Source organism: Euphorbia lathyris, chromosome 7 (genome assembly GCF_963576675.1).
Source record: "Euphorbia lathyris chromosome 7, ddEupLath1.1, whole genome shotgun sequence".
Lineage (NCBI taxonomy): Eukaryota > Viridiplantae > Streptophyta > Magnoliopsida > Malpighiales > Euphorbiaceae > Euphorbia > Euphorbia lathyris.
This window is the reverse complement of record NC_088916.1, coordinates 39,152,360-39,162,065: the sequence shown is the minus strand read 5'-3', so window position 1 is coordinate 39,162,065 and position 9,706 is coordinate 39,152,360. Positions and strand designations below refer to the sequence as shown.

The window sequence follows — 9,706 nt, the reverse complement described above, 5'->3', positions numbered from 1 at the left end:
TCTGAATTGGTCAAGTTCTTCTTGCATTGCGCTCATCCAGAATTCACCGTGCTCAGCGTCAACGAAGTTCTTTGGTTCCTAAACTGAGACGAAGGCTACGTTGCTGAGGTATCTCCTGAGTTGATTTCTTGTCATCAGGGTATTCTCAGCGGCATCAAGAATAACACTCTCTGAGTGTCCTCTTGGTATCTTTATCTCCTTTGGTAGATTGATGTCTTGTGCTGTCTGTGTTTCAACAATCTCTGCAGGTGTAGACTGGTCAGTGAAAACAATTTGAGGTTCACTTTTACCTTTGGTCAGCCCTTGAGGGAATGACTCAGCGGCTATATCTTGATCAGCGGATACTGAGTGTGGATCATCCTCGGTCAGCGGCAGATATCTTCCTGCAGGGTTAGTTTCGTCGAACTTAACATGTACTGACTCTTCTAAGACTTGAGTTCGTTTATTGAAAACTCTGTATACTTTGCTGTTTGTTGAGTAGCCTAAAAAGATAGCTTCATCAGCTTTTGAGTCAAACTTAGCTAGGCTATCTTTGGTGTTTAAAATAAAACATTTACAGCCAAAGGCACGAAAGTATCCAATGTTGGGCTTTCGTCCTTTCCAAAGTTCGTAGGGGGTTTTCTTTAGTATAGGTCTAACAAGAGCCCTATTAAGAATATAGCACGCTGTGTTAACATCTTCTCCCCAAAAGTACTTTGGAAGCTTATGCTCACTCAGCATTGTCCTAGCTATTTCAACCAAGGTTCTGTTCTTCCTTTCAACAACCCCATTTTGTTGAGGCGTCCTAGGAGCAGAAAAATTATGGTCAATGCCGCTGGCTTCACAGAATTCAACAAACTATTAGTTTTTGAATCCTCCACCATTATCACTTCGGATGTGAGCCAATTTTAGGTCTTTATCATTTTCAAGTTTTCTAACCAAATTTGAAAATGTCTCAAAGGTCTCATCCTTGCTACTCAGCAAGATGACCCAAGTGTACCAGGAAAAGTCATCTACAATGACCAAGAAAAATCTTCTTCCACCCAGACTCAGCGGCTGGACTGGATCGAAGAGATCCAAGTGTAGTAACTCTAATGGACGCTTAGTTGAGACAATATTTTTACTATGAAAAGATTGTTTGGTTTGTTTTCCAGCTTGGCAAGCATGGCATAGTTGATCTTTTTCAAATTTAAGTTCTGGCAGTCCCTCAACCAATTGCTTTCTTGCTAGTTTGGCCAGGAGGTCCATGCTTACATGACCAAGTCTCCTGTGCCATAGCCATGAATTTTCTTCCTTTGAAACTAAGCATACAGTTTTTGAAAACTTTTTTATCTAAGTTCAGCATGAAGACATTATCAATGCGAGGGGCAGTTAAAATTAACTCATTAGTTTTACCCTCGAATATTTTACATCCAGTGTCATCAAATATAACTTTTCTCCCATTGTCACATAGCTGAGCTACGCTGAGTAAGTTATATTTGAGTCCGCTGACTAGGGAGACTGACTCAATAGTAGGATTACCTCCAATGGTTCCTGACCCTACTATCTTACCCTTTTTGTTGTCTCCAAAACTTACGCTTCCTCCTCGTTTACGCTCGAATGTGATGAACTGAGTTTCATCACCAGTCATATGCCTTGAGCATGCGCTGTCAATATACCACATCTTTGACTTCTCAGCACATCTCAGGCTTACCTGCAATGTAACTAGTTACTTTTAGGTACCCAACTCTTTTTGGGTCCTTGCTTGTTAGGTTCAACAGGTAAAGCATCATATTTTATTTTATGGCGGCATACATGGATAGTATGGTCATTCTTTCCATAGAAGTCACAGCTGACCTTCCGTTTAGGATTTCTCACTGACTGGTCAGCACCCCAGTGCTGAGCGTGCCAGCACACCTTTGTGATGTGTCCTTTCTTCCCACAGAAGTCACACTGGACATTCCGCTGAGGATTCCATCTCTGCTGACCAGTACCTCGGTACTAAGTATTCAGAGGAATATTTCTTTTGTTTGGAACCTTTAGTTGGTTCTGGATAGTTGTGACGTCCTTTTTCAGTTTCTTAGAATCTGATTGGACTTCAGAGACAGACTTATGTATGATCTCCATGTTATCATGCAAAGTTGAGTTGTCCTGAAGAAGGAATCTGAGGTCACTCAGCTTGACCTCTTCAACCTCGTCACAACGCCTACTGAGTGCTCTAACCTTTTTATTACACTTTTTGACAAGTGTGTAGAGGTCACTCAGGGCATTTACCATTTCGTTTCTGAGCTGGGGAAATGATATTACCTCATTTGATTGCTCCTCATCGTCAGATGCAATGGAGGGGTCAGCATGCTCAGAGACGCACGACTCAGCAAGTTCGTAAGCCATAAAACAGATCTTTGCTGACTCGGTGGCATCAGCTTCTGATGATGAAGACTCATCACTGTCGCTCCATGTTGCCACCATTGCCTTTTTGCCGTTCTTCCTTTCTTTCCTCAGCGTGGGGCAGCTTGACTTGATATGGCTAGTTTGATGACATTCAAAGCATGTAATGGGCTTTGAGTTGTCCTTCTTGTATTTGCTGTCGCTGGACTCAGCTTTATACTTATCAAAATTTCTGTAAGGCTTCTTAGAATATTTGTCATTCTTTCTGAACAACCTTTTCATCTTCCTAGTGAACATAGCCATCTCCTCATCATCTATTGAGCTCCCATCAGTGGAGTCAGCTTTCATGACAAGAGACTTTTGCTTCTTGTCTTCAGACTTTTCCTTCACCTCGAAATTCTTCATCGAGATCTCATGGGTCAGCAGTGAGCCGATGAGTTCATCATACTTATAGGTGGTTAAGTCTTGAGCTTCCTCAACAGTGGTCTTCTTTGCTTACCAGTTTTTAGGAAGACTCCTAAGAATCTTCTTGACTTGTTCTTCCTCAGTGAAGATCTTCCCAAGTCTCTTGAGCTCGTTGATGATGTTTGTAAACCTTGCATTCATGTCAGAGATTCCTTTATCATCGTTCATTTCGAACAGCTCGTATAGTCTCATCTGCTGGTTCACTTTGGACTCCTTCACTTTGTTGGTTCCTTCGTAGGTGACCTCCAACTTCTTCCAGATCTCTTGCGATGACTCACAACCTGATATCTTATTATATTCTGCAGCATCAAGCGCACAGTGAAGCATATTTATAGCCGAAGCGTGATTTTGTAGCTTCTTGAGATCATCCTCTGTCCATTTGGCCTCAGCTTTGACAACTGTTTGGCCAGCCACAACTTCAACAGGAACAAACGGGCCTTGGACTATTGAAAGCCATGCACTCATGTTTGTTGCCTGAATAAAGTTTTTCATCCTATTCTTCCAGAAGATGTAGTTAGACCCGAAGAATAGGGAAGGCCGAGTAATGGACAGCCCCTCAGGTAAGATCTGAGTTGTCTGGTTTCCTGGGAGAAACCGAGTGCTGTTTTCAGCCATGGTGGGGATCAGCTCAAGGTAGTTAAACCTTTCACAGTGAGCTTTTAAGCTCTGATACCACTTGTTGGTCCCTTATAACGTAACAAGTTAGTTCCAAGGGGGGGATAGGAACTATTTAAAATTTTAATACGTTAAGGCTGACTTCTTTTCCTTTGAAAAGGATTACACAGCGCGCTGAGTAAATTAAGACACTAGCTTAGTCAACTGGTGACTAAGTCAGCTTCTTTCTTTGAGTCAAGAGATAGCACTTGAGTCTATTCCTGAACTCAGATACTCAATGTACACAGCTCAGCGTGACCTCTTTACTTGGTCAGTTTTGTTTAAGCAAGCAATATATATATTAAGGAGTTTAAGGTTAGAAAGATGTTACTCAGCAGATTTATCCAGGTTCGGCCTCTAAGCCTACGTCCTGTCCCCGGAACACGTTCCGAGCTTTCAAATTCTCTACTGAGCTCTTTAACGGTAGAGCATCAAACCTTTTACAACTTAGAAGCTGAGTATAACAAGAGTACCTTCCTCTATACCTCTACTCACTCCTAATCTCTCGCTAAGTACTATAACCGAGTACTTAGCCTCTCCTTTCTATTCTCTAGAAATGATAAAGTTTTGTCCTAAACAACAATTGCTAAGACACCTTAGATGATTGAATAATCACTCTAGACTTTTACATGAAAGATATGAAATTTGGTGTAAGAATTTGCTTTGCTTTCTCTCACAGAACTTTGAGTAGAATTTTGGTCAGCGTAATAGCTTGATCAAGTTCTATGTTTTTTTGAAGCAACTGAAGGGCTCTATTTATAGAGACGTCTGAGACATCAGTCATTTCGAATTTCGAAATAACCGTTGAAGGGAAACGGCTTCCTGTCATTGTCACTCAGTTTTGCTCAGAGCTCTCGGCCAATCAGATTTGAGTATCTTCTGTCCTCGGTCAATGTTGAGCAGCTTTTAGTCAGCTCAGCATAATGTCTCTCCATTTATAGTAAGGTCAACTAGACAGCGTTCTGTGTCTTCTGAACTTTACCCAAAGTGGAAACACTTTGTCTGGAAGTTGTTCTTGCTCAGCTGCTGTCTTGTACTCTTTGTCGACTCAACTCAGCAGCTTCGTTACGAAGTTGTTCATCGAAGGTCTTCTCGATCCTTCTTCCGCTGAGCTGCATTTTGTACATAACGACAGCGTTTTGCATACGCGGGCCGAGTTGTCTTGATCTGTTTGACTTGGGCTTTGACTTCCGTATTGGGCTTTAAGACTTTAGTCTTTATGTCTTATAAACAATTTAACTCACCATTGAACAAACACATTAGTTTAATAAATCAAAGCATTTAAACTTAGTGTGTTTTTAATTTTACTTAAATAATTTTGTCAAATCAAAATCATGTGGAAAGGTGTTTCAACAAATCTTCCTTCTGCTCCTTAAATAAAAACTACAACTTGAAAGGAAAAAATACTCAATTAACAAAAAGAACCGATTAATGAATTTGGTAAATAAACAAGGAAGCGTTACAAAATGGAAAAGGGGAAGAAGAAAGCAGTTATGTGGAGAAGAAAGCAGTTTGAGAGAGAAAGAGACTTAAGTAAAGACAAATTTCTTAAAAATAGATAAAGGCATCAAATTGATACTAGCTCCTAAATCACATAGACAACTAGGAAATTCTACATCTCCTAGTTTACATTGGATAGTGAAACATCCAGGATCTTTTAATTTCGTAGGTACTTGACTCAAAATTATAGAACTACAATCTTCCGTAAGGGCAATTGTAGATGCTCATTCCCAACTAATCTTTTTGGCAATCAGATCTTTCAAAAATTTGCTATAATTAGGAATCTGTGTTATAACATCCATGAAAGATAAATTAATATGAATGTTTTTCAGTTTGTCTATAAAATTTATGAGTTGCTTATCATAATCTTGGTTTCGTGTACGTTGAGGATAAGGTGATTTCAGTTTGTAAGTATTAGCATTTTCTTCTTTTACAACCTTAACAAAATTATCACTGTAAGAATTAGGTATATGTGATGCTTGCAGGACAAGTTTATCTTTTTCCTGCAGAACTCCAGTTTCAATACTGGTAGCATCTGGGTTAATATAATTTTTTTATAATCTAAGAGTGATGGCTTTCATTTGATCTTTAGGATTATTTTCTATATTACTTGGAAGTCCTCCATGACCTCTAGATGGTACATCATTTGCTAATTGACCTATCTGAACTTCTAAATTATGGATGGAAGATGAATGATTCTTAAAAAGTTGATCAAATTTATTTTCGATCCTTTTAAAATTATTATCCTGGTTATCTATTTTCCCAGAAATTCCATCAATAAGTTTATATATTTTAGAAGAAAGATTTCCTCGTGGGTCACTGGTATGATTAGTGTTGGTTTTATCTTGGTTGGAATTTCCTTCTTTCCAGCCAAAGTTCGGATGACTTCTCCATCCTTGATTGTAAGTATTCGAATAAGGATTATTTTGATTCTAACATAATTACTTTGTTATTCCAAATCTGGATTATTACAATCATTATTAGATTGGTTTTGTACTTCAGTGTGTAATTTGTCTATCTTATGAGATAAAACAGAAAATTGTGCTTGCAGTAGTGTAACAGGGTCTAAGTCATGTATACCTTTCACCATCGAGGATGAAGAAGAGGTGAGAGCATTACTTGTATTAGAAGTCTGTGATCTTTCTACTGGCCACATACTGTTGTTTGTTGCCATTTGTTCCAACAGATCAAATGCTTCAGCAGAAGTCTTTTTCATAAATGATCCTCCAGTCATAGCATCAATTGTTCCTATGATGGTTGGGTTTATACCATTATAAAAGGTTTGTATGAGTAATTCTTGGGGTAGGTTATGGTGTGGGTAGAACCTTTGCATTTCTTTAAAACGTTCCCATGCCTCGTAGATGGTTTCAGTTTCGTACTGGGTGAATGATGTGATTTCTTTGATAACTCTTGCTGTTTTCGCTAAGGGAAATAATTTAGATAGAAAACTCTTGGCTAGTTGGTCCCAAATGGTGATGATTGTTCCTAGTGGAAGTGAGTTCAACCAGGCCTTGGCTTTGTCTTTTAAGGTAAATGGGAAAAGACGAAGCTTAATATCATCTGTTGTCACCCTGTTGATTTTAAAGGTATCACAAATTTCTAGAAAACTTACCAGATGAGTGTTTGGATTCTCCTTAGGTAGTCCATAATATTGGACGTTGTTTTGTAACATTTGAAGTAAAGATGGTTTGGTCTCAAATTGTTCTACAACGATTGGTGGGCGTACTACTCCGTCTTGTACTCCATTAAGTGCTGGTGCGACATAGTCCATTAACCTTTGTGGTACTACCATCTTTGCTTTATTTTTGTTCTTATTTTTCCTTGCTTTTTTCTTTTTCTTTAAATTCTTTTCAATCTCAGGTTGATAAGGTTCTAGTATCTGCTTGGCACTTCGTGCCTGACGCATAAACTTTTAATTTTTGTACCTGTTAATCAGAAAGAATTTCATATAAGTCTATAAACCAAAATTCAGAATAAATAAATAAAATTTATATAGGTTAATCTATTTAGCGTTCTCCGACAATGGCGCCAAAAACTTGTCAGGCGAATTCCGCAAGTGCACGGTTCCGCTTGTAGTAATAATAAGATATCGTTCCCACAAAGAACGCTGATTAACTACTATAACAGGTTTAATTTATAAATTCATTTTTTCTTGGTTATAGAGAATAAATAATTTGATTTGAAAATAGTTTTGTTTACAAGAGTGAAAATAATACTTAAATTATATTTCCTGAGTTTCTATTTTGTGCATAGCCCGGGATACATCCAAATTGTTATAAGTTTAAACCTGAAAACACTTTCCAAACTTACTGCAGTTGTATCAGATAAGAGTATTTAATCCAATCTCCCAATCCATGATTAAATAACTTAGGTGTTTTTAGATAGATAATCCTAATTCCTTGACCTATCATAGTGAATTAGAATTAAGAATTAAAAACGAAGCAAGTGGATTATGTGATACAATTATCCTTTTATGAACTGAATCTCTTCTAACTTCATAAAATGATAACTATTGCTATGTCTGTCACGTCCGTGACTAAATTTCTAGAATTCATATTTTGATATTAGTATATATGATAATTATTGGGTATGTGATTTTTATTTAGTGCTATGGGAAAAGTTTGGAGTTAATTTGATGATTTTATGTGTAAATTAAAAGTTAGGATAATTTTTAAAGGATTATATAAAGATGGAGGATCAAACGGGATATTCGCCAAGTTTGAGATATAAATCTCAAATCCGTAGGCGGTGTAGCGTTGATGATCAGTTTTATTATCAGTTTCTTTTCTTTCATATTTATGAGGATAATTTTCTTTTCTTTTTCTTTTTTCTTTATATTTATTATTAGTTTTCTCTGAACCGTTTCTCCACCGTTTCTTTGATTTACGGAGATTCGACCGTCCGAATCACTCGAAATTGAAAACATAGCATCTTTATGCATAGTTCTAAATCCTAACCGAAGAGTTTTTGAGTTTCGGAAACGTTTAGAGGGAAAACGTCTTAGACAGAATTTAGATAAGAATCGATCGGGTCAATTAGTAGCCAAGGTAAGTAACTATCAACTATATTTTGAGTTTTACGTATATAGATATATATATATAATCAAAGAAGTTTCCGAAATTGATATTTTAAGGTTATGCAGGAATTTTGTAAAATTGGGGTTTTTCATGATTTTGCTTTTTTATTGTGAAATTACGGTTCAAATGAAGCTGTTGATTATGCTTCTATGTGAATTTCAGATTTTACTTGATTATATTGATTTAAGGCTTAATTTGGTTGATTTACATATATACATATATGTTTTTGGTTTCAATATATATCTATATTGAATAAAATGAATTTGATGATTTCTTACGAATTGTTTTTGGATTGAGAAATCTGTTGCGGTTATTGTTGTTATTATTTTGGATTGAAGTCCAAATATGATTTTTATGATACAAAAGGGCTAATTGAAGCCAAATGATTTATGGTTATGAATAGTTTGGAATTTGATTGTGAAAGGAAATTTGAATACGTTATGATTTTATGATTTTATATCCATCGAGAGTTATCCGGATCGGTGGTTTTATATTTGAAGACCATGTTCAGTGAGGGACATGGCCTGTGTACATAGTCTGAAGACCTATTGGGTATGGCAGCGAAGTGTTAGGTAAGATCATATGAGATAGGCAATGTTAAGAGACGTCTCGACTATATATGTGGTTATGGATTGATACTTAACGGGAGAAACTCGAGGATGGATACAATGTTTTAAGTTCATTTGGATTATGTTTTCGGTTATGATTGATTTTGATATAAGGTTTTACGTTTGATTGATTACGAGTTGGTTTGATAAAACATTTATTTGATTACAAGTTGGTTTGATAAAAAGATTTATTTGATTATGAAATGTTTTGATGAAACGTTAAGTTTTGAGTATATTTGAGAAGGTTTTGATGAAATCCCTTTATAAAGATATATATGTAGCTATGTTAAGTAAAATGGGTTTTTATAGCTGATAGTTTCTTACTGAGATTTTTGTCTCACCTTTTTAAATGTTTTAATGTTTTTAGGTGAGAAAGTACATGATAGAGAGAAGGTTACCGACCGATTAGGCAATGATCGGAAGTTGTTGCTTATTGTTAGAATTATGGTTAGAACTTTGGTATTGTAATTGTAATATAATGATATTTGGATAATTGGAGACTTCTAAGTATTGATTATAATCTTTCTATTTCACGCCCGATGCCGATTGAGGTCGTTCAGGGTCGGGTGTGACAATGTCTTGCTTAAATGGATTTCCCTAGAATCTTCATAAAAGCAGTAATAGAATCTGATGATGAACAAAGAATAATTTGCATTAGATTGAATTGTGATTTTGATAAACAAGTGTTTGACAGAGTTAATGATTTGTCAGAAGTAAAGAATACAGAGAATAAAAACTATAACAGGTGAGAGTATAGGGGTTGTGAATCCTTTTACTGTCTTTGTAAGGTTTGTTAGGCCTCTAGGCGTCTTCTTGGGTAAATTACATACGTGGTGTACAACCTTTACCTATTTTCACACTTTGGTGTACAACCTTCAATTTTGCACAGTAAAATGTACAACCTTTTGGTGACCTCCAACTAAAGTGTATAGCAGGTAATTGTGACCGGTCAACCCGAAGTCAACGCGCCACCTCAACAATTTAACTTTTCAAAAAATAAAAAATTAACCCAATAAATATAAAATTACTTTTATACCCTTTAGAAAATCATCTTCT

At 36.5% G+C, this 9,706-nt stretch overlaps 1 non-coding gene across 1 annotated transcript; it reads left to right on the top strand.

Moving 5' to 3' along the window:
• Window positions 1-6,269: 6,269 nt before the first annotated feature.
• Window positions 6,270-6,376, top strand: LOC136201685 (small nucleolar RNA R71). Its single transcript, XR_010674028.1, has one exon. It is a non-coding gene; the product is annotated as a small nucleolar RNA R71 (small nucleolar RNA).
• Window positions 6,377-9,706: the final 3,330 nt, after the last annotated feature.